We start from the raw sequence: 25,406 nt of genomic DNA, 5'->3' as shown, positions 1-25,406 counted from the left end.
GGGGCAAGCCCCTCGATCGCCAGTCTCACTTCCTCTTCCCTGATCTCTTCTGCCAAAACGCCAAGAGAGGGGTCTACCCCTGGCTCAGGAATGGTTTCAGCCAGGAAACCCGACATCACATCCCGATCCAGATCCTTCCTTCCCAAGAGGTGAGAGTAGAAGGATCTGACGATCTCCAAGATCCCTGATCTGGACCGATTCAGAGATCCTGTACTATCAATCAGTCCTGAAATGACTTTACTACTCACTGACATCTTACAGTTTCTGTAAGGGTCGGGCGAGCGGTACCTCCCGTAATCCTTCTCAAAAACCAAAGATGCGTGCCTATCGTACTGACACCTCATCAGCAAGGATTTCACTCTGGAGATATCCTCTCGGCTACCTCCAGTCGAGACGAGAAGCTCAAGTTTCCTCCTTAGACCCTGATACAGGCGATACCTGTTCAGGGACCTGAGTCTCGAGAGCTGGCGGAAGAACCCCGCAACCCGCTTCTTGAATATCTCCCACCACTCTGACTTACTACTACATAGGCCCAGTAAAGGTACCTGACCCTGAAGAAAATCCTCAAAGGACTGTCTTATCTCCGCTTCCTCCAGGAGGGACGAATTCAGCTTCCAATAACCTTTTCCCATCCGGGGGGTTTCTGAAACTTTCAGGGAAAACAAAATCATACAGTGATCGGAGAACTCCACATCAACCACGGACACTGCGGAAGAGACAGCTTCCTCCTTTAAATAAAACCTATCTATCCTAGACCTGCGACTACCTTGATGATAGGTGAAACCCGCGTGGCCTGAGGGGCTCCGGATGTGGGCATCCTCTAGGCGAGCTTCTCTAGCTATGCTAATCAGTGCCACACTATCGCAAGTCAGCGGACTATTGGAGCCTCTCCTATCTTGGGACCTCGTGACATTATTGAAGTCCCCTCCAAAGATCACCTGCCGACTCGTAAAAAGAAAGGGCTTAATCCTCATAAAGAGATCTTTACGGCCCCGCTTAGTTTGCGGGGCGTAGATGTTAATGAGCCGGAGCTCTTGTCCCTTCATGAAGACATCTAAGATCAGGCACCTCCCCATTTCTAATTCAATAACCCGTCGGCATTCAACAGGAGCGGTAAAAAGGACCGCCACCCCACTATACGGCTCAGCCGCAAGAGACCAGTGGGAGGGCCCGCGCCTCCACTCTCTTCTGGCTTTTACCAGAGAGGCTAGATCTGACAACCTGGTCTCCTGTAAAAAGAAAATGTCGGCTTCAACGCAGCCGAGAAAATCAAAGGCTGCGAATCTAGCCGTATCCGACTTTATGCTGGCACAATTAATAGATGCCAGCGTCAATGGGGTGAGTGCCGCCATACAGGGTGATTAAATTAGACGGCCACACCCTTTACTTTTGTTTTCCCTTCTTTTTTGCCCCCTCATCCCCCGAAGAAGAGGAGAGGGCAGGACCACTCTTGGATCTTTTTTTTGATTCAGATAGATCCATATTATCCCCGTCTCCGTCCGGCCCCGGACGAGCCCTGCCCTCTGAGGAAGGTGCCTCAATAGGACAGGGCCCAGTTCCTCCCAGAGGCTCTTTCTCCCTAGGCACCTCGCCCTCACCCTCCCCAGCCAAGGAGGGGGAGGAGATGGTATCGAGGACGAGGTACCGGTTTGACAGGTCAACCAGAGGGGGGGGCAGTCAGGCTTCCGTTTTGAACCTGGCCCGTAGTACAAGGAACAGAGGGCTCTGACCTCTTCTTTCTCCCTTTCCTTTTGCCCTTGTCTTTCTTTTTAGGCCTCTCCCCACTCTCCTCATCCACACTTTCATAGTGGGAGGAATCGGAAGGGTCGGCCATATTGCCTTCCTCTCTGTGAAGCCTCCTGATCTCCCCATCCAGCACATCCTCCTCCAGGGCTTCAGCGGTTACAGGGCCAGCTTCAGGAGCAGAGGCCGGAGCTACCCCCGTCACCTGGGCACTCTCCAGCTCCCTACTCCTTCTACAATTTTCCTCCCGCCTTAGTTTGGCGGGGCCCTTTTTCCTCCTCACGAGCCCTGTTGCGCCCCCATCCCTGCCCATACCCTCCCCGGCCGAGGCAACTTCACAGCTCTCCTCAGCCGGAGCGGCCGCTGCACGGGCGAAGGCGCTAGGACAACGGCTAAATGGGTGCCCAAGGACACCACACAGGTGGCACCGGATCTGCCTACAGGATGCGGCCAGATGTCCCACCCCACCACACAAAGCGCAGACCTGTACAGTACAGGCTGCGCTAAAGTGGGTGGGGCTGCCACACCTGTGACAGACCTTAGGCTGCCCTTGGTAGAAGACCTGGATCCTATCACGTCCAAGGAAGGCGGCTGACGGAATGTGGGCAACCGTACTCCCTGAACGCTTGAGTTTGACGGAAAACGTCCAGGCCCCGGACCAGATCCCGTGCTCATCCAAGTTTTTCTTGGGCATGTCCGTCTCATCCCCATACCGTCCGAGCCAGGTCATGATGTCATAACAAGAAAGTGACTCGTTACGGGTCAAAACGGTCACCTTCTTGACAGCATTCTGACGGGAAATCGCCTTTAAGGCGAAATCCCGCCAGCCGGGCTCGTTTTTTGCCACTTCGTAATTCGACCAGAAGAGTTCGAGACCCTCTGGCCGAACGAAACTGACGTCAAACTCAGACGATCCGTAGGGGTGAATCAGGGCAAAGATGTCACTCGCCCTGAATTCCATCTGAAGGAGGAGCTCAACCACTTTAGCGCGAGGTGGGCACGCATCCTCGCCCCTCCAAATCAGACGGACCACATTCCTACGGTTATTGTCCTGCCCGGTTGTCGGGAGGGACCAGACCACCTCCCCATTCCGCTCTCGGAAAGCCCCCAAACCGTGCCTCTCTATCCAGAAAGACAGGTCGACCTCACCCCTTCCCTCTACCTGGATCGACCTGTCACCCCTGCGTAGAGCCTCCAGGAGGCGCTGTTGCAAATGGCCCCCAGGGCCGGACGGAGACGGGGACCCCCCTGAACCCCCGGCAGTGACATTAGCATAGCTCCTAGGAGCAGTCACTGCCGGGGGGGCAGCCGGACCAGACCCAGAGCCAGAACCACTTACAACACCATTCACACCACAACTCTCAACCTCTTTATTTCCAGCCATACTACTACCACTCCCATCAACATTCAATCCACTGACACTCCCACATACACTCCTCTCACCCACAACACTACTACACCCATCAATATCACATCCTACATTCTTGTCCTGACTAACAAATTCTGGGCTGGCTGGGACTTGTAGTATGGCTGGCTTTAGTAAAGTCCTTTGTGCTTGCTTAGCCACTGCTGGGGTCGACGCTGATGGTTTCTCCTTCATGGCTGATATCATATCTTGATTCTGGGGCTGCCCCACCGGGCGCACCCCAGCTCCTGCCACAGCGCCAGCACCTGCTTCACCCAACTTCACAGGCTCTGTGGATAATCCCGGCGCCCGGACACTCCCCCCCCCCTCACAGGGGAGTGCCCCGCAGTGCCGGTAATGCCCACAGTACTCGGGGAACCGCCCCCCGAGCACACAGGGGCATAACTCGCGCTGCCCACCATGAGCCCATCCTGCCCCTCCCTACCGGCAGGATGGGTGGGCTTCACATCTATTGCGTCTGCAGCTTTTACTGACGCCATGCTGTACCCCCCATGCTGGCTCCGTTCCACCACAGAAACGGAGTCTGGCAGTCTGGGGGGCCCAGCAGCCTGAACCAGCTTTGCAGCTGGCCCAGACTGCTGGAAAGGAACAAACACATACTTCACTGATTCTTGTGTCTTTTGCTTTTTCCTCTTAACTGCCACATCATCACAGAGATCATCACCAAAGGTGAAATGCTGGAGGTGGGCTGGGGACTCCTGCATGACTATCGCCCTTAGCAATCCCCCAGCCTCACTCTCCACATCATCCTCCTCGCTCTCACTTAAAGGAAGAGCCACCTGGGCCGGTTCAATATAGCTGTCCTGCGTGGCCTGGGTGTCACAGGGAGCAGCCACAGGCACAGCGTCTTCCTCCACATTCTCATCCTTTTCCTCATCACCACCATCCTCACTTTCTTCACCGCCACTACTCTCCCCATCATCCACCTCCACCTTACCTGGGGATTTCGTGGCGGCAAACCGGTCTTCATTAATCAGCTTTTCCTGGAAAAGACCGCTTCCCTCAAGGATCTCGTCTCTCCTCTCCTCCAGCTTCACAATCTCGCTTTTCAGCGCTGTGATCCTCTTTCTTAGCTCTGGCCTGTTCTTTTTGGACCCCGTACTCACCAGATTCTGAGCCACACGTAGATCCTCCCTGGCCATCCTCAGCTCCTTACCGCACTGGTCATATTCCGCAAAGCGTGCGGCCATGCGGGAGCAGTATGTATCGCTCGACTCCTTGGGCCCTCTCTCTGCCCACATCTCCACTCTTTTCCTCCTCGCCTTGCTTCCTCCAGATCTCTGGTTGGCAACCGTCGCCGTGGAAGCAGAGCCTGCATTGCTGCAGACTCTGCCAGATTTTCTTCCTCCGGCCGGAACAATGGCTGTTGCAGTTTTCTCTCCACCCCCCGCCAGCCTGGAAGAACGGGGAGTGGAGGCTCGAGATTTCCGGGGCTCCATGCAGGGGAGGCTCTCCCCAAGAGTCTGCCACCCTCCTGGGAAAAGCAGTTAGAACACCTGCCTCTGTGGTCCTCTTGGAAGTCCTGGAGAGCTCAAACAGGGACACACGCTTCTCACACTGAACAGCTGTGTTTCACAGGATGTGCTCTCTGCTGACACCTCTGTCCATGTCAGGAACTGTCCAGAGCAGGCGAAAATTCCCATAGCAAACTTTTCCGGCTCTGGGGAGTTCTTGGCATGGACAGAGGTGTCAGCAGAGATCACTGTGGTCAGACTGGAAAGAGCTACACAACTTCCCATTGAGCATACAGCAGCTGATAAGTACTGAAAGACTTAAAGGACAAGTATCATGATAAAAATTAATCCCCTATCCGAAGGATATTGGATAAGTTTTAGATCACGGGGGTTCGTGTGCTGGGGCCCCCCACGATCTCCTGTTGGAGCCCCGGGTCTCCAGCACAGGAGCGCGTCATGACCCCAGCCCGAAGTGGGAGCTTCCACGCCCCCTCCATAAAGCTCTATGGAAGAGTCGTAGATTGCCGAATGGCTGTCCCATAGAGCTGGATGGAGGGGGCGTGGCGGCTCCCGCTACAGGCAGTGGTCGTGACGCACTCCTGTGCTGGAGGCCTGGGGCTCCAAACAGGAAATCGCGGGGGGGGGGGTCACAGCGCTCGGACCCCCGTGATCTAAAACTTATCCCCTACCCTTCGGCTAGGGAATACATTTTTAATCATAATACTTGTCCTTTAAGATTGTGAATAGCCTATCCTAATTTACAGCCCTGTATAACTTTCTGGCCCCTTGTAAAGAAGAGGGAGGGGAGGAATATTGATGAGCTTGGTGGTGCTGCGCCAGAGTGCCAGTAATCCCAGCCTGTGCCAGTTAGCACCTAATTAGCATATACAGAAAATTCGGACGAACAGCAGGGCGGATCCAGGCACGGTAGGCATCAAACTGATCAGTGTCCCCCACACTACCAGCCAGTAATGCGGGTTAGTGTGGGGGGAGCAAGCTGACAGTTTTCCTTTAATGTCTTATCCCAGTTTTGTCCAAAGGGTAAACCATTCTAGTTTCTACACACTGGCCTATCCATAGTTCTGTCTTTCTGGCCAATTAGGTACCTAGTGTGACCAAACCTGGCCAGCTGCTTATTTAAAGGGGTACTCCACTGGCCAGTGTTTGGAAAATTTTGTTCCAAACGCTGTGTGTGCGCTATGGGGGTCGACCACACCCCCCCATGACGTCACACCACGCCCTCAATGCAAGTCTATGGGAGGGGGAGTGACAGCCACCACACACCCTCCCATAGACTTGCATTGAGGGGGCGTGGTGTGATGGCACAAGGGGGCGTGGACGACCCCCGCAGTGCACACACAGCGTTCAGAACTAAATGTTCAGAACGCTGGCCAGTGGAGTACCCCTTTAAATCTGTAGTGTGCTAATACACCGCGCCTGTGAAAGAAGTTAATTCTGAAGCTAGCATTTTCTGTATTGTATCTTGTATTCCGGCATTCTGACTTTGGCTGTTTCCTGATTGACCCTTCGCTTATTGATTCAGCATCTCTCTAGTCCTCTTGTTTCTGACATTGGCTTGCTCACTCTGATTTATTAGTTTTGTTAGTCCCCTCTGTATTAACCCACTAACGACCACGGACATAAATGTACATCCTCGCGCAGCGGTACCAGGACGTTTATGGCGTAGATGTCTTCAGATGAATACAGATCACGGCATTTGTGGCAGTGCAGAAACATTTTATGCTGATCTGATCGCCTGCGGCCCTATGCATAGCACTGAACAGTATTAGCAATCAACTGATTGCTATAAATAGTCCCCTATGGGGACTGTTAAAGTGTAAAAAAAAAGAAGTAAAAAAAAGTTTAAAAAAAAAGTAAAAACATTGAATGAAAAAGTTATAGGCCGTCAAAATAGAAAGATTTTAAACGTACTAATTTGGTAAAAAAGTTAGCGATTTTTTTTAAGCGCAACAGTAATAGAAAAAGTATGTAATCATAGGTATCATTTTAATTGTATTGACTAGAGATGAGCGAACTTACAGTAAATTTGATTGGTCACAAACTTTTCGGCTCGGCAGTTGATGACTTATCCTGCATAAATTAGTTCAGCTTTCAGGTGCTCCCGTGGGCTGGAAAAGGTGGATACAGTCCTAGGAAAATATTTCCTAGGACTGTATCCACCTTTTCCAGCCCCCCGGAGCACCTGAAAGCTGAACTAATTTACGCAGGAAAAGACATCAACTGCCGAGCCGAGAAGTTTGTGATGAATCGAATTTACTGTAAGTTCGCTCATCTCTAGTATTGACGCACAGAATAAAGAACACACGTCATTTTTACCGTAAATTGAACGGCATGAAAACAAAACCTTCCAAAATTAGCAAAATTGTGTTTTTCCTTTTAATTTCCCCACACAAATAGTATTTTTTGGTTGCGCCATACATTTTATGGTAAAATTAGTGATGTCATTACAAAGGACAACTGGACATGCAAAAAACAAGCCCTCATACTAGTCTGTCGATGAAAATATAAAAGAGTTACGATTTTTAGAAGGCGAGGGGGAAAAAATGAAAATGCAAAAATAAAGTTGGCTTGGTCCTTAAGGCCAAAATGGGCTTGGCCCTTAAGGGGTTAATTTAGATGTTTCTATACCTTTGCTACCCTGACTGTATTCCCTGACCCTTTACTGTGTTTTTGTAGTTTTTGTTATTCTAACTTGACATCCCAGCACTTTACTTAGGAAGGGACCCTCTTCATGGGTCGTAGATCGGTCATTTAGGGCGGATATGCAGGTGATTGTAGGACTTTACTGATCCCCTGTCCATACGTGACACTTTCCACCAAGTCATTGGTATGATGTTTTATCAGGATATAATATTATTCTGTCTTTAAACATTTCTGACTGGTGCCAACAATGAGGTTTCATTCAGTTTTTGACCATTGTACATCTGCCAGGGCCTGACAATACTGATTATCTACTGTGAGATCTTAGTTCCGAGGCAATCTACTGCTTTAAATTATTTCGCTTTTTCTGTTGCCTGAATGCATATGGAGAAAGAAGAAACTAACCATTCTGTCCCTCTAATGCATTTAAATGACATTTCACAACGTGCAATGACCTTTTCTGTATGTCATAGTGTTTTTTCTCTGCAGTCAGCATTAACATTCATACTTATTACAGTGTGCCATATGTATCATTATTTGTTACTGTTATCCCTTCAAACTGTTCTTTTCCACCTACAGACTTGACAATTAACATATCTGTACTATTCAGAGTAAAACGAATTCTGGCACTTAAAATTACCTTTTCTGCATCAAAGTCACCAAGGATAGTCTAAGAAATTATTTTTTAATGTAGTATATTAATTTTGTGCTCTACACGTTTAAATAAAATTATAACATATTAAAGGAGCAGTACGGAAGAAAAGTTATTCCTTATGCAAAGGATAGGGGATAAGTTTTAGATCGGGGGGGGTCCGAGCACTGGGGCCCCCTGCAATCTCCTCTTTGGAGCCCTTTCTCTCCTTCACAGCAGCACGTCACGACCCCTGTCTGAAGCGGTGGGCCACCACGCCCCCTCCATATAGCTCTATGGGAGAGCCGTCCATGGGAGAGCCTCTTCGGGTGGGGGTTGTGATGCGCTGCTGTGAATGATACTTCCTCTCTAATGTTCTAAGGCAGATGATGTTTTGGGAAAGAGAGGCGAATGGTCAGGATCAGGAACAATTCATGTTGAAAAATTCAGGAGATCATAAGGCAGGAGAAAATGCTAAAAAATAATGCGTAAAATGTTATCTTATTAATACAACCCCTAAAATGTTTAGGGGTGGCTTCTCCTAGCATGTCTTAGTGCCAAATATAACATTATCTAGGCACACATTTGCTATAGTTATCTGAATGGCTATTTATGTAATGAATGGAGGCTCTGGGTCTGCTGGATCTGTAGCTAATAACTGGTCACCATTGTGATCATTGACTGCCATCTTGATGAGTGAGCAGCCTCTTAGATACATAAAGTAGTAGTGATGAGGGAATGACTGCGTGATATGAAACCTGGAACTACAGGACAAGGGAAGAAAAGTAGGTGAGCATGACTTTTTTAAAGACCACCCTAGCCATTTATAACTATAAAGAAAACCAACAATCCTTGTAAGACTCTAATTGCAATCGACATGGATAACAAGGGGTTAGAATCATGGTTTCTGGATTTTTATTTCTCACATGAGTCTTTCGTAATGAGGATGTGCTGGACAACTCCATTCACTAAACTCATTTCCCAGAAGGTCAGCAACAGCAAGTCTTGTAAAATTTAGCTTAAAGGGGTTATCCACCATAAGGTGATTTTAGTATGTTCCAACAATGCCATTTTCCTCCTTTCACACATCAGCCACCCCACCCATTGAAACAAAAGACCTGTGGTTTTCAGAGTGCCTCCAGCTGTTGCATTAGTTGCAGATTGATCCCTCCACCCATTGAAGCAGACAGGCTCCCTGTCATCAGCTGACTAGAGAGTCAGGTCTCGGCCGGATTGCAAGCTGGGAAAAATCTGAGACAACAGTCATTTTGTATGCTGTTAAAAATAGAGGGGTTAAAATCACAGAATAAGTGTGAGAAAACCGTCACACACAGGTACAGACACTATATTAGGAACTACACTAACTTTACAGCCCCTGTAGCATAGTCAAAAAAAAAAATTCCTGGAATACCCCTTTAAGAGTGGTCAAGAAAGTTTTTCATATGATCAGTAGAGATGAGTGAATCGAATCGGACGAAGTCAAATTCATTCCGAATTTCATGAAAAATTCAATTCGGACCAAATCCAAACTTCCACCTGATTCGAAATAATGAATTTCTTCATTAGCGACACCCGCTGCGATCATCCTGTATAATGTATAGATGCGATTGGCTTTCTCCTGAGCTCACATCTCTGCAATAGATAGGATGATCGCAGCGGATGTCAGGAGTGACACCTGCTGTGATCTGTCCTTAACTGCAGGTACTACTGCCCCCAACATGGAACACACTCTGCTCCATGCTGAGAGCTGTAGTACCTGCATTAATAGAAAGATCGCAGTGGGTGTCACTTCTGACACCTGCTTCAATCTATCTATTAATGCAGGTACTACAACTCCCAGAATGGAGCAGAGTGTGCTCCCTGTTGGGAGCAGTAGTACCTGCAGGTAAGGAAATATCACAGCAGGTGTCACTCCTGACACCCACTGCGATCATCCTGTATAATGTATAGATGAGGGCGGCCGGCCGCTCTTCTCTGGTCCCACTGTAGTATGAGTATATGCCGTGTATACCTATTATTCATATTTCCCGCAGAGAGCTGTGATTGGCTGAAACCATCTGGCCAATCACAGCTCTCTGCGGGAAATATGAATAAGAGATGGGAATTCTATATAGAGTATAGTGCAGAGATACGAGTGCAGCAGAAAGCCGCTCCATCTCTGCAATAGATAGGATAAGGCAAGAGCGAATTGAATCTGACAAATCCAAATTCGTTATGAATTTCAGGAAAAATTAGATTCACAACAAATGAGAATATCGCCTCTATTCGATCGCTCAAATCACTTCATTGAACTCCATTTAGTGCAGTCATAGCTCCTTGGCATCTAAAATGGCGGATCCATATGTCAGGACATGGGGCAAGGAATCCTGGGAAGGCGGAAACAAGGGAAGGTGGGATGACCATGAATCACATGCAGCATGCAGCCTATCAGCAGCCAGCCACCCCTGTGATGTCACGGCCCTATATAATCGGCAGCCATCTTGCGGCCAGTCACTTCAGCCTTTTATTGCAGAGAGATAGAGAGGGACAGAAAGCGCTTTGTGCTGCATAGATAAACCTTTTTCCAGCAACAATTCACATCCCAGTCACATCAGCATTCTGTTGCACAGAGAGAGGGACAGAGAGCAGTGTGTGTTGCACAGAAAATCATTTTATAGCAGCGATTCACCTCACAGACACTACAGCATTCTATTACAGAGAGGGACAGAGAGCAGTGTGTTGCACAGAACAGCAGCGATTCAACTCAAGCCCAAATTCTGCCTAGAAGCACTGATAGGGAAGGGAGGGAGATTGGGAGTGAGTACACAGCAACTGTGTACTGCAGCACTGGTGTGTACTGCTGGTGTTGTACACAAATACTGTTTTAAGAGTACTGGAGCGCATTGTCCACCCCTCATAAGTGCATACCACCTATGTACATCCCATTGGTGTACAATTTTGTTTCTGTTAAAGTCTTAAGGGCCTAGATACTGTGAAAGGCCAGCAAGTCTGGCGTCAGCTGTTTTTCTGTTGAGCTGAGGAAAAAAATCGGGCCAGCAGTATTTGTTTTCTCCACTCAACTCTTGTTATCTGAACAGACCCAGCCATCGGAGCTCCCCTAAATGGAGCTCGACTCTAATGTAAACTCGGCCTTAAAGGGAACCAATCATCAGATTTTACCCTATATAACTCTTGGCAAAGCTTTTTATATGGTAAAATCTTTATCCTCACCCTCCTCGGGGGAAGCACCTGCCCCCAGGGATGGTGAGGATATGAACTTATAAACTAGTCACCACTGCGGCCGTAAGTAGTCCCCTGGGTGGGGAGCTCCTCTCACCTACTCCCGTTGTTCGGCCGGCAGTGACGCCTCCTCCACTTGATCGATGAGCTGTGTCATCGCTCTGCTCACTGAACAGACGGAGCAGAGCGATGACATGGTCCATCAATCAAGCGGAGGGGGGCGTTTCTGCCGGCCGAATATTGGGAGCATTATATAGGGTAAAATCTGATGATTGGTTCCCTTTAAAGGGTTTTTTCCATAAAGATAAATAGGCCAAAACTGATACATTATGTCAAATTAAATATATTTGCAAATACAAGTAATTGTCAGAAATCAATGTTGCTGATAAATATATTTGCAAATACAAGTAATTGTCAGAAATCATTCCTACTAATATTTGCCTATTACCATGGGATACATCCTCTAGGCAGTTTCCTCTTCTGAGCAGGCTTAGTTGCTTAGTTCTCCTCACACTCAGAGAATATACAGCCAAATAGAATGCAGATTATACAGCTGCCACACTGCATACAGTTCATTTACATACTTATATATATGAGGGTCTGCTTGCCTGGCTGAATATTCACTGGCCAGGATGAGGTAAAAATACATTATATACTGCTAAAGCTCCTATATTACAGGCTGTAACAGTAAATTCACTTGGCAGGAGGGGAAGGGGGATATTATTCAATATAACAACACTCTACACTGTTTGAGGAGAGTAGAGATAACGTTACTATAATGAAGATTAGATTCTCTATGGATGACTTACATTATTCAGTACAAGAATGAGCATCTGCACTAATGACTAATAGGAAATGAAGTTCAAAGCAAACATGTGTCAGTCAGAAACTCCGCCCAACACATAGATTTTTACATAAAAAAGGGGATTGAATAAAAAGAAGACAGAGACATGGAAAAAGGTTGTGTTTTCATTATTTTTTAGAGTCAAATATTTAATTTCATTCATCCTAATAAAATATTAAGTTTGCTGTGAAAAATGGATAATGGTAAAACCCCATTAAAGGGGTATTCCAGCTTTTTGTTAATTTAAGGTATGTTTCCCTGTAGTACATGTCAGGAGTGGCTCGTCAGGCAAGATGAGAAGAAGCCAAGCCCCCTGTAATCATCTGTTTTTTTTAAGCCACTCAGGATCCCGGGAAAGGCTCAAGGCAACAGTAATTTATAGTTCAGAGGAATGCTGAACCTGGGCATGAAAATCCAAAAAGGAGACGATCCACCCCTGACAGGTACCACATGTGCATTTAACACATACATAACATGCCATCACGGGCACATACCTTAATGGTATATTCACAGGTAAAGTATTCTGCGCAGATTTGATGCGCAGGATTTGATGCTGCAGATTTCAATGTAAACTGAAAGAGACTGAACACAGCTTCAAATCCTGCACAACAAATCCTGCACATTAAATCTGCGCCGAATACTGTACGTGTGAATTAGACCCTAAGTCTACAAAAAAGCTTTGATACCCATTAAATGTGTTTTTTTTGCAAGTGCATATATCCATTTGTATGTTAGAATGTGAATTAATGTACTTAATGGGCATTCACACACCTCTTAGCTGTGGTCACCTTCCTAACCATCACCCACAGCCCAGGAGCCCTTTGACTCCTTAGATGGCAAAAATAAGCACTCCAGCTCTTTAGACCATTTGGCCACTTTCTCCAACTCAGAATAACAATACCCAGCTAACTATAACCCAGCTAACTAATAACCATTCTTTCTGGTTGAGTGATGATGCTCAAGTCTCACTAAAAACAAAATTTGTTTCCTTCTCGTATTCGTATTTCCTCATTCATTTCTAGGTGTCGCGTCTCTTTAGATAAAGCTACAATAGTAAACCTTTTATGTAACTTAAAATTGAGTGCATTTCATTTTCAGGTCCTGACAATATATTATTTTTTAACTGGTAATTAATTTTTTATCAGTTTTAAAGTATATGCAATTTCTCTGTGTGATCTGTAGAAAAAGTTCAGGTCGGACATTTTTATTTGCAATTCATCACCTATACTCTGTGGCAACTTTAATGCCTGCCGTATGTAAGAAATGCCTTGACATGGGAATGTAAATCCTATTTTAATTAGCTTTCTAACCCTATTTCTGTAGTAAAACATGGTGTATGAACAACTTGGTATGTTATTAGAATTACATAAATCTGAAATGTGAATAGAATTTACCACTTAATGTGCTCCCACAGCTCTTCAATTGATATGTTCATGGCAATAAAAATGCATCCTACTGATATTTTGCTTTAGGCAAGGTGAGTCATATAACATCAAAATAACCTGCTATCCAAAGTAAATAAAATTGCTATGCAGCACTAAAAACCTGCTGAACCATTGTTAATCTTCCACAGCAAACTCAATCCAATCCCTTTTTCATATTAGGATGCAGTTAAATTTTGCATTACATAGAACTTTCCATGCGTAAATGGTTTCGTGGCCATGTCAAGATAAATATCAACCTATATTTCACATGCAGGGTTATTACTTTGTGTAAAGCTTTGAAAGTCAAATTTTAAACCTTGAATTCAATGAACAGAAGCTCAAGAGTCGGAGAAGGTTATTGGTCAATTTTATCATGTTTCTGTGGAAAACCATGAATAAGAAATGTCAAAGTTACTGTGTTTATATCTTATTGGAATGTGTCTCCTTTTGATCAACAGATTATCAATAGATATAATCTATATGAACAGTTGGATATCTTTATAAATTGGTTGTGTTACTCATGGTATAGTGATCCTGAGCCTGTATTATAGTCCAGAGCACTATGCCCTGTACATCAAGCAGAGCAGGCAGGGGTGGTGGAGGGAGGAGGTGTGCATGCTACAGATCAGCCCGGCCTCTATGACATTTGAGCTTAGAAGGAAAACAGGATTTATAACTTTACAGCCATCAGGTAAAATACAGGTTTCATTGGTTTTATCTCCCTATCAGCTGTCTGCCCATGTCTGCAGCTCTGAGCATGATGTAGAGTTTCCAGATTTTCTTTAAAACTAAAATACCACTCATGCCTGAGTATGATATAGAGCTAATGGTTTGCCTTGAACCAAAAAGGAAAAAACAAAAATATTATGAACTAGTGTGGTGCCGTTTATGGACAGCACCTACACTAAGCAGGGAATCCTTGGAGATTTCAGCTCTGGATCATGGACAATAAAGAATGCATTGAAGATTGGAATATACACAATGTATGCTATCAATAAAGATTATCTCTCTAAGGCACTGTGGAATCTATTATGTTAACGATGCAAAAAGCATTAGTACAGTATGTTAATGATAACTATAAGGGTCCACCCTTACTCATTGCAGCGATCAGCAAATCAAGTTTATTCCAGATGTATTACAGCTGTCCTTGTGTCTGTGAATGTGTGAGAACAGTGGCAGTACTTTCACAATCTTCTTGACATAGTGATTCAAAGTGTACCAACTACTTGAGGTCGTAGACATTAAGCGCAGGAAAGTGTTAATGGAATTTTCTAGCTGAAAGAAAAATTGCACAGGGACAAGGAATGAAATTATATTCACCCCTCCCAGGACTGGTGCAAGGGTTTTTGCCACCCTAGGAAACAGCTAATGTTGGTGTCCCGACTTACTACTTGGGTGACACATTGTAACAAACCCCCTCCCCATGTTATCAACTTACTTCTAGGGTAACTTACTGCACCAACCCCCTCCCACTGTCAGGATGCTAGACAAACCTCACCTGGTGATCGTGCCTGTGTGCTCTGACAGGCTGAAGAATGCTAATTATTATGGTATGGGGGGGGGCGTTGGAAGTGGTGCTGGCTGTGAGTGAGGGGTTCAGATGCAGGCTGGTGTTTCTTGTGGCAGGCAGAGCAGCTCCCCCCTCAAGAGGGCGACCTAGGCGGCTGCCTATTTTGCCTGTAGGCAGAGCTGGCCGTGACCCCTCCACTTACTTCACATCCTAAATTGCTTTGAGTTCATGGCAAAAGTGCCCTGGAAACATCACTCAATTTCTGAGAAACAACTATGTAACAAATATTAAATGTTATGTGATTTCCATGACAATATTGCCTGTGACTGTAGTGATGTCTCCTTGCAGGCTGATTTTTAGAACTTCCAAGCCACATACTGGCAGGAATGTGAAGGAACCGCAACACATAAATATGTTATTTTTAAACTATTACAGTTTTCAGAATTTAGAGGGGAAGCAGAAATGGGAATCAAATCCATGCAGATTGTTGTTGTAAATCTATCAGATAGGTTCTCCCTGCATATTGCATGTCTAGGGACCGTTTTGTTATTATGCATTCAATATGATATGAAAAACAGATAACACCATATGTCAGAAGGGAAATTCTTATTTTCTGTCCACATGTGTAGAATACATTGAGTCCATACCATTAGTCACCAATTAATGACTAGTAAAATTTTACACTAACTATGGAGATAGCCTGGGAACAGATAAAGATGTCCAGGGCTTTCTCTTGTAAAAATATGTAGGGGGCATACTAGTGATGTGCCCTAACTGCTGCTTGTGTATATATCCATGCACAGAATAATATACTGGAATTAGGGATGAGCGAATCGTATCTGACGAATCCGAATTCGTTATGAATTTCAGGAAAAATTTGCATTGCAACGAATTTGAATATCGCCATGATTCGATAGCACAAATCACTTCATTAATCTCAATTTACTGCTGTCCAGGCTCCAGGGCATCTAAAATGGCGGATCCACATGTGAGGACATGGGGCAAGGAACTCTGGGAAGGCGGGATGACCCTGAATCACATGCAACCTATCAGCAGCCAGCCACACCTGTGATGTCACAGCCCTATATAATCGGCAGCCATCTTGCGGCCAGTAACATCAGCGTTTTATTTCAGAGAGAGCGTTTCACTGCAGGGAGAGATAGAGCATTGTATGCGTTGCACAGAAAAACAGCTTTACAGCAGCAATTCAGGTTGTTGACACCTCCAGGCAGGGTCATTCTCTCACATTATGATTGCCTCATGCTGCTGCCACCTCCAGGCTGTGTCATTGTGCCACCATATGGTCTCCTCATGCTGTTGGCACTTTAATTTAAACTTTTACAATTTTAATCAATTTTAAATCTTCAAATAACATTTTACAAAATATCTTTAATATTTTCTATTGTGAGGCCCTATGATCTCTTCAGGCTGCTGCCAACTCTAGGCTCTGTCATTGTGCTGCCATGTGACTCCTTGCTATATTGGGTTTTGCTGTCATACAGTATTAGTTGAAAGTAAATGCACCAGGCACCCGTGATACTAAACTTGTGAATCTAATCAAAATCTTAAATTTAAAAAAATCAATGTAATCTTTTCAAGACTGAGGCCCTATAGTCATCAACGTGATATATTACCTGTGGAATTACCACAAGAATCCAATGAAACAGGTTGGAACGATAACAATGAACCATAACTGATTAAATGAAACATTCACAGTTCCACACAGAGTAATACAGTAGGGGGGGGGGGACGCTGAGAGCAAGGGGCTGGAACAGGTGGTAGCATGTCTCGTAGCAGACCGCCAGGTCGATGCTCACCAGAATGGGTCCTCAAAAAAGGATAAAAAAAAATTAAAATTAATTAAAATTAAATAAAATAAAAATATCAAAAAAATCTCTTTAATCACTTCAATTTTGATGCCATATGGTCTCCATGCTGTCACATCCCGACGCTGCGCGGCAGTGATTCTCATAGTGATGCCTGTAATCTGCATGTCATACTGAATAACAGTATTATTTCACTAACACAGCACACTCCCTATGAGTGTTATGACAAGGCAAAGTGTTCTCTACTCCTATTGAGGCATGCTGTTTTTAACAGCAATTTGCCGCAAATAAATTAGGACAGAACCATTTTTTTTCAGAAAATTCGTAGAATCACCCGAATCAAATTTTTCAAAATAAAAAACATTTTATTGTAGAAAACAGGAATATTGGGGCATCTTGATTACTGTCAAAATATGTGTTACGCCGATCGCTCCGGTTCCCCGCTCCTCCCCGGAGCGCTCGCAACATCCTCGCAATTGCAGCGCCCCGGTCAGACCTCCTGACCGGGTGCGCTGCGATACCTCTCCCAGCCGGGATGCGATTCGCGATGCGGGTGGCGCCCGCTCGCGATGCGCACCCCGGCTCCCGTACCTGACTCGCTCTACGTCGGTCCTGTCCCGGCGTGCGCGGCCCCGCTCCTTAGGGCGCGCGCGCGCCGGGTCTCTGCGATTTAAAGGGCCACTGTGCCGCTGATTGGCCCAGTTGGCTTAATTAGTGTGTTCACCTGTGCACTCCCTATTTATACCTCACTTCCCCTGCACTCCCTCGCCGGATCTTGTTGCCATTGTGCCAGTGAAAGCGTTTCCTTGTGTGTTCCTAGCCTGTGTTCCAGACCTCCTGCCGTTGCCCCTGACTACGATCCTTGCTGCCTGCCCCGACCTTCTGCTACGTCCGACCTTGCTCTTGTCTACTCCCTTGTACCGCGCCTATCTTCAGCAGTCAGAGAGGTTGAGCCGTTGCTAGTGGATATGACCTGGTTGCTACCGCCGCTGCAAGACCATCCCGCTTTGCGGCGGGCTCTGGTGAATACCAGTAGTGACTTAGAACCGATCCACTAGCACGGTCCACGCCAATCCCTCTCTGGCACAGAGGATCCACCTCCTGCCAGCCGAATCGTGACAGTAGATCCGGCCATGGATCCCGCTGAAGTTCCACTGCCAGTTGTCGCCGACCTCACCACGGTGGTCGCCCAGCAGTCGCAACAGATAGCGCAACAAGGCCACCAGCTGTCTCAACTGACCGTGATGCTACAGCAGCTACTACCACAGCTTCAGCAATCATCTCCTCCGCCAGCTCCTGCACCTCCTCCGCAGCGAGTGGCCGCTTCCGGCCAACGACTATCCTTGCCGGATAAATTTGATGGGGACTCTAAGTTTTGCCGTGGCTTTCTTTCACAATGTTCCCTGCACTTGGAGATGATGTCGGACCAGTTTCCTACTGAAAGGTCTAAGATGGCTTTCGTAGTCAGCCTTCTGTCTGGGAAAGCTCTGTCATGGGCCACACCGCTCTGGGACCGCAATGACCCCGTCACTGCCTCTGTACACTCCTTCTTCACGGAGATTCGAAGTGTCTTTGAGGAACCTGCCCGAGCCTCTTCTGCTGAGACTGAACTGCTGAACCTGGTCCAGGGTAATTCTTCCGTTGGCGAGTACGCCATCCAATTCCGTACTCTTGCCTCCGAATTATCCTGGAATAATGAGGCCCTCTGCGCGACCTTTAAAAAAAGGCCTATCCAGCAACATTAAAGATGTTCTGGCCGCACGAGAAATTCCTGCTAACCTGCATGAACTTATTCATCTAGCCACTCGCATTGACATGCGTTTTTCCGAAAGGCGTCAGGAGCTCCGCCAGGATATGGACTTTGTTCGCACGAGGCGTTTTTTCTCCCCGGCTCCTCTCTCCTCTGGTCCTCTGCAATCCGTTCCTGTGCCTCCCGCCGTGAAGGCTATGCAAGTTGACCGGTCTCGCTTGACACCTCAAGAGAGGACACAACGCCGCATGAAGAATCTGTGCCTGTACTGTGCCGGTACCGAACACTTCCTGAAGGATTGTCCTATCCGTCCTCCCCGCCTGGAAAGACGTACGCTGACTCCGCACAAAAGTGAGACAGTTCTTGATGTCAACTCTGCTTCTCCACGCCTTACTGTGCCTGTGCGGATATCTTCCTCTACCTTCTCCTTCTCTACTATGGCCTTCTTGGATTCCGGATCTGCAGGAAATTTTATTTTGGCCTCTCTCATCAACAGGTTCAACATCCCGGTGACCAGTCTAACCAGACCCCTCTACATCAATTGTGTTAACAATGAAAGATTGGACTGTACCGTGCGTTACCGCACGGAACCCCTCCTAATGTGCATCGGACCTCATCACGAAAAAATTTAGTTTTTGGTCCTCTCCAATTGCACTTCCGAAATTCTCCTTGGATTACCGTGGCTTCAACGCCATTCCCCAACCCTTGATTGGTCCACAGGAGAGATCAAGAGCTGGGGTACTTCTTGTTTCAAGGACTGTCTTAAACCGGTTCCCAGTACTCCCTGCCGTGACCCTGTGGTTCCCCCTGTAACCGGTCTCCCTAAGGCTTATATAGACTATGCTGACGTGTTTTGCAAAAAGCAAGCTGAGACTTTACCTCCTCACAGGCCTTATGACTGTCCTATTGACCTCCTCCCGGGCACTACTCCACCCCGGGGCAGAATTTATCCTCTGTCCGCTCCAGAGACTCTTGCTATGTCTGAATACATCCAGGAAAATTTAAAAAAGGGGTTTATCCGCAAATCCTCCTCTCCTGCCGGAGCTGGATTTTTTTTTGTGTCCAAAAAAGATGGCTCCCTACGTCCTTGCATTGATTACCGCGGACTTAATAAAATCACGGTAAAGAACCGCTACCCCCTACCTCTTATCTCAGAACTCTTTGATCGCCTTCAAGGTGCCCACATCTTTACCAAACTGGACTTAAGAGGTGCTTATAATCTCATCCGCATCAGGGAGGGGGACGAATGGAAGACTGCATTTAACACCAGAGATGGACACTTTGAGTATCTGGTCATGCCCTTTGGCCTGTGCAACGCCCCTGCCGTCTTCCAAGACTTTGTTAATGAAATTTTTCGTGATCTCTTATATTCCTGTGTTGTTGTGTATCTGGACGATATTCAGATTTTTTCTGCCAACTTAGAAGAACACCGCCAGCATGTCCGCATGGTTCTTCAGAGACTTCGAGACAATCAACTTTATGCCAAAATGGAGAAATGTCTGTTTGAATGTCAATCTCTTCCTTTCCTAGGATGCTTGGTCTCTGGCCAGGGATTACAAATGGACCCGGATAAACTCTCTGCCGTCTTAGATTGGCCACGCCCCTCCGGACTCCGTGCTATCCAACGTTTTTTGGGGTTCGCCAATTATTACAGACAATTTATTCCACACTTTTCCACTATTGTGGCTCCTATCGTGGCTTTAACCAAGAAAAATGCCAATCCCAAGTCCTGGTCTCCCCAAGCGGAAGACACATTTAAACGGCTCAAGTCTGCCTTTTCTTCTGCTCCCGTGCTCTCCAGACCTGACCCATCTAAACCCTTCCTATTGGAGGTAGATGCCTCCTCAGTGGGAGCTGGAGCGGCCCTTCTACAAAAAAATTCTTCCGGGCATGCTGTTACTTGTGGGTTTTTTTCTAGGACCTTCTCTCCGGCGGAGAGAAACTACTCCATCGGGGATCGAGAACTACTGGCCATTAAATTGGCACTTGAGGAATGGAGGCATCTGCTGGAGGGATCAAAATTTCCAGTTATCATTTACACCGATCACAAGAATCTCTCCTATCTCCAGTCTGCCCAACGGCTGAACCCTCGCCAGGCCAGGTGGTCGTTGTTCTTTGCCCGTTTTAACTTTGAAATTCATTTTCGCCCTGCCGACAAGAACATTAGGGCCGATGCCCTCTCTCGTTCCTCGGATGCCTCGGAAGTAGAGGTCTCTCCGCAACACATCATTCCTCCTGACTGTCTGATCTCCACTTTTCCAGCCTCCATCAGGCAAACTCCTCCAGGGAAGACCTTTGTTTCTCCACGCCAACGTCTCGGGATTCTCAAATGGGGTCACTCCTCCCACCTCGCAGGCCATGCGGGCATCAAAAAGTCCTTGCAACTCATCTCTCGTTTCTATTGGTGGCCGACTCTGGAGACGGATGTTGTTGATTTTGTGCGGGCCTGTACTGTCTGTGCCCGGGATAAGACTCCTCGCCAGAAGCCTGCTGGTCTCCTTCATCCTCTGCCTGTCCCCGAACAGCCTTGGTCACTGATTGGTATGGACTTTATTACAGACTTACCCCCATCCCGTGGCAACACTGTTGTTTGGGTGGTCGTTGATCGATTTTCCAAGATGGCACATTTTATTCCTCTTCCTGGTCTTCCTTCAGCGCCTCAGTTGGCAAAACAATTTTTTGTACACATTTTTCGTCTTCACGGTTTGCCCACGCAGATCGTCTCGGATATAGGCGTCCAATTCGTGTCTAAATTCTGGAGGGCCCTCTGTAAACAGCTCAAGATTAAATTAAACTTCTCTTCTTCTTATCATCCCCAATCCAATGGGCAAGTAGAAAGAATTAACCAGGTCCTGGGTGACTATTTACGGCATTTTGTTTCCTCCCGCCAGGATGACTGGGCAGATCTTCTACCATGGGCCGAATTCTCATACAACTTCAGAGTCTCTGAATCTTCTGCTAAGTCCCCATTTTTCGTGGTGTACGGCCGTCACCCTCTTCCCCCCCTCCCTACTCCCTTGCCCTCTGGTTTGCCCGCTGTGGATGAAGTGACTCGTGATCTTTCCACCATATGGAAAGAGACCCAAAATTCTCTTTTACAGGCTTCATCCCGCATGAAAAGGTTTGCCGATAAGAAAAGAAGAACTCCCCCCATTTTTGCTCCCGGAGACAAGGTATGGCTCTCCGCTAAATATGTCCGCTTTCGTGTCCCCAGTTACAAACTGGGACCACGCTATTTTGGTCCTTTCAAAGTCTTGTGCCAGATTAATCCTGTCTCTTACAAACTCCTTCTTCCTCCTTCTCTTCGTATTCCCAATGCCTTCCATGTCTCTCTCCTTAAACCACTCATCATCAACCGTTTCTCTCCCAAACTTGTTTCTCCCACTCCTGTTTCCGGTTCTTCTGACATCTTCTCCGTGAAGGAGATACTGGCCTCCAAGACGGTCAGAGGAAAAAGATTTTTTTTGGTAGATTGGGAGGGCTGTGGTCCAGAAGAGAGATCCTGGGAACCTGAGGACAACATCCTAGACAAAAGTCTGGTCCTCAGGTTCTCAGGCTCCAAGAAGAGGGGGAGACCCAAGGGGGGGGTACTGTTACGCCGAGCGCTCCGGGTCCCCGCTCCTCCCCGGAGCGCTCGCAACATCCTCGCAATTGCAGCGCCCCGGTCAGACCTGCTGACCGGGTGCGCTGCGATACCTCTCCCAGCCGGGATGCGATGCGCACCCCGGCTCCCGTACCTGACTCGCTCTCCATCGGTCCTGTCCCGGCGCGCGCGGCCCCGCTCCTTAGGGCGCGCGCGCGCCGGGTCTCTGCGATTTAAAGGGCCACTGCGCCGCTGATTGGCCCAGTTGGCTTAATTAGTGTGTTCACCTGTGCACTCCCTATTTATACCTCACTTCCCCTGCACTCCCTCGCCGGATCTTGTTGCCATTGTGCCAGTGAAAGCGTTTCCTTGTGTGTTCCTAGCCTGTGTTCCAGACCTCCTGCCGTTGCCCCTGACTACGATCCTTGCTGCCTGCCCCGACCTTCTGCTACGTCTGACCTTGCTCTTGTCTACTCCCTTGTACCGCGCCTATCTTCAGCAGTCAGAGAGGTTGAGCCGTTGCTAGTGGATACGACCTGGTTGCTACCGCCGCTGCAAGACCATCCCGCTTTGCGGCGGGCTCTGGTGAATACCAGTAGCAACTTAGAACCGGTCCACCAGCACGGTCCACGCCAATCCCTCTCTGGCACAGAGGATCCACCTCCTGCCAGCCGAATCGTGACAATATGTACTATAAAAAAAAAAAAAATTTTTGTAAGTTAACAAGGAATAACACATAAAAAAATGAAAGAACATGCCAGATTGGACTAATATAAGGTATCTGTCAAATTAAATTAATACAAAATGAAATGCTAAAAAGCATGTTTAGTCTTTGCACCAAGAAGGAAGAGAATGCTCATCACTGTACAAAGAGATGAGTGGAGCAACAGAGCTGGGCATGCAGAAATGAAGACGTTTTGGGAAGCATTTGGGAAAATAAAGTAGAAACAAACCAAGATAGGCCACTTTTGAGGGTGAGATCTCTTTACACAAGCATTTCTGATAAATGATTGTTACAGATTTTAACGATTTTTAAAAAGAGAGGCAATTGAGGATAATTATTCTCTTGGTAATTCCCAAGATGCTACATGTAAAAACTACAATATATCTCACAAAAATCAAGATCACAAAATGAACACAGATTATAAAATTGGAGATGTTTAAAAGTATCCTAAATTGGTTGAAAAGTTGAATAAATATGTACAGTGGGCAATAATTAACAAAAAGATAAAGCATTTGAGCTACTAAAACAGGAAGGCGGCGAAGGAGCCTAAAAAAAACTCTTTGGGGAAAAAAATAAAATATGCAAAAAAAAAACTAAAGACTACTTTTTCTTTGACAGCTTTGCACACTCCCCACATTTATTTTTCTTAAGCAGTAGACGTAACGGTTTTAAAGACCGCCTTTTTGAAGAGTAGGCCGGAACAGAGAGAAGAAATGTTATTTTAGAAAAAAAAAAACATTGACAGATGAGCTTTTCCGAGCATTATTTGGATCTTCGTCAGAAGTTCCACTACGAAACTTCCGTAGCGTGCACTGAGTAGCAGAATCTAATTTACACCGGGAGGCCCTCTTCTCTGCTTGCTCCGGGCCGGCCCCGGACTAGTGACGTTGCCTTGACAATGACGCACAGGGACTTTCATGTACATGCAACATCACTAGTCCGGGGCCGGCCCTGAGCGAGCAGAGAAGAGGGCCTTCTGGTGAAAATGTACAGCCCGGAACGACTAACCCTCTCCACCGGACGGTCCCTGCAGCATAGATGGCCCGGACCGGCTCACCCTTCCTTCCCACCGAGGGGAGGCGAGTAGTAAACTAAAGGGGGGGGGGCCTGGATGATGACGAAGGCTGTCCGGGCATGCTGCAAGTTGTAGTTTTGCAACATCTGGAGGTATGCAGGTTGAAGACCACTGAGGGGATTGACAGGCAGTGATGATGAAGGGGGGGGGATAATGACAGGGTGATGATGACAGGGTGATTTTGAAGGGGGGAGATGATGACGGGGTGATGATGACAGGGGTGATAATGACAGGGTGATGATGACGGGGTGTTAATGACGGGGGTCTGGATGATGACATGGGGGATGGTGACAGGGGGATGATGACATGGGGGGATGATGAGGGGGGGATGATGACGGGGGTCTGGATGATGACAGGGGGGATGATGTATTTCCCACCCTAGGCTTATAGTCGAGTCAATCACTTTTCCTGGGTTTTTGGAGTGAAATTAGGGACCTCGGCTTATATTCAGGTTGGCTTATACTCGAGTATATACGGTGTGAGATATCAATAAAATATAACATGAAAGTCTACTTTTTAAAGTAGGTGACAGATGAGAATGATACCGCTGAGAGTCTGAATAATAATTTAGCTCTTGTATATGTAGAATTTCATGAAGGCCAAATATAAGACTGGAACATGTTTTGCTTTCGGCATATAGAGTGTGGGAGATTAAATATGGATAAGTAAGCTAGGAAATAAAAACTTAACTAGTAAAACATAAAGTTTTATTTTATATTATTTGTCATGTACATTGAATATATATTTACTTATTCCCAACATACTAGTATAGTAATATCTAAAATATAAGCACGAGCAAATTATCTGTACAGTATATAACAGGTTATTTACCCTTGCTTTTGTTTTCAATTTTACTATTCTTTTTGTTATTTTTGTTCAGTCAAAACAACAAACACCTTGGTAAATCCCAAAAAACCATATATCTATAGAATTCCTGCCATTCTGTTTTTAATGGAAATTTTATGCAGATGTGAACAATGTCCAAATATAGAGGACCTGCTTTTCGGTTGCTTCCCAGCACTAAAATAGAATTGCAAACAAATGTTACATGTAAACATTTCCATTTGCTAGCCTTAGTGTTCCATATTAAATAAATATGTGCACGATTGTGGCAAAACCAAAAACAATTCAAAGGGAAATTACAATGAAAATGTATCCAGCCTCATGTCTGCCAAGAAAAATAAATCAGTATCTCTCCATTTATTGTAGCCACTTGCAAGCAGCTTATATGGCTTCTAACTAGATACTGTGTTTTCCCTTTATAATCATGTATTTGTTTTACTGCAAGGTGCCCTTTTTATTACAAGCTTTGCTGAATGAATTATAAATAATGCAAACAAGATTTCTGATCATAAATTCAGGGGGGAAAAAAGAACATTTTGTTTCATTGCACATTTCATTTTCTTATGCATCTGCAGAAACATAAAATGAAGTAGCTTTATATTATTCCAGCTGGTACAGTAATTCAGTGGTACATACCTATCTATTTAAATAAATCCAACAAGTATAAGGATCCACAACATCTCATGTTCAAAT

Source organism: Hyla sarda, chromosome 3 (genome assembly GCF_029499605.1).
Source record: "Hyla sarda isolate aHylSar1 chromosome 3, aHylSar1.hap1, whole genome shotgun sequence".
Lineage (NCBI taxonomy): Eukaryota > Metazoa > Chordata > Amphibia > Anura > Hylidae > Hyla > Hyla sarda.
This window is presented reverse-complemented; position numbering follows the sequence as displayed.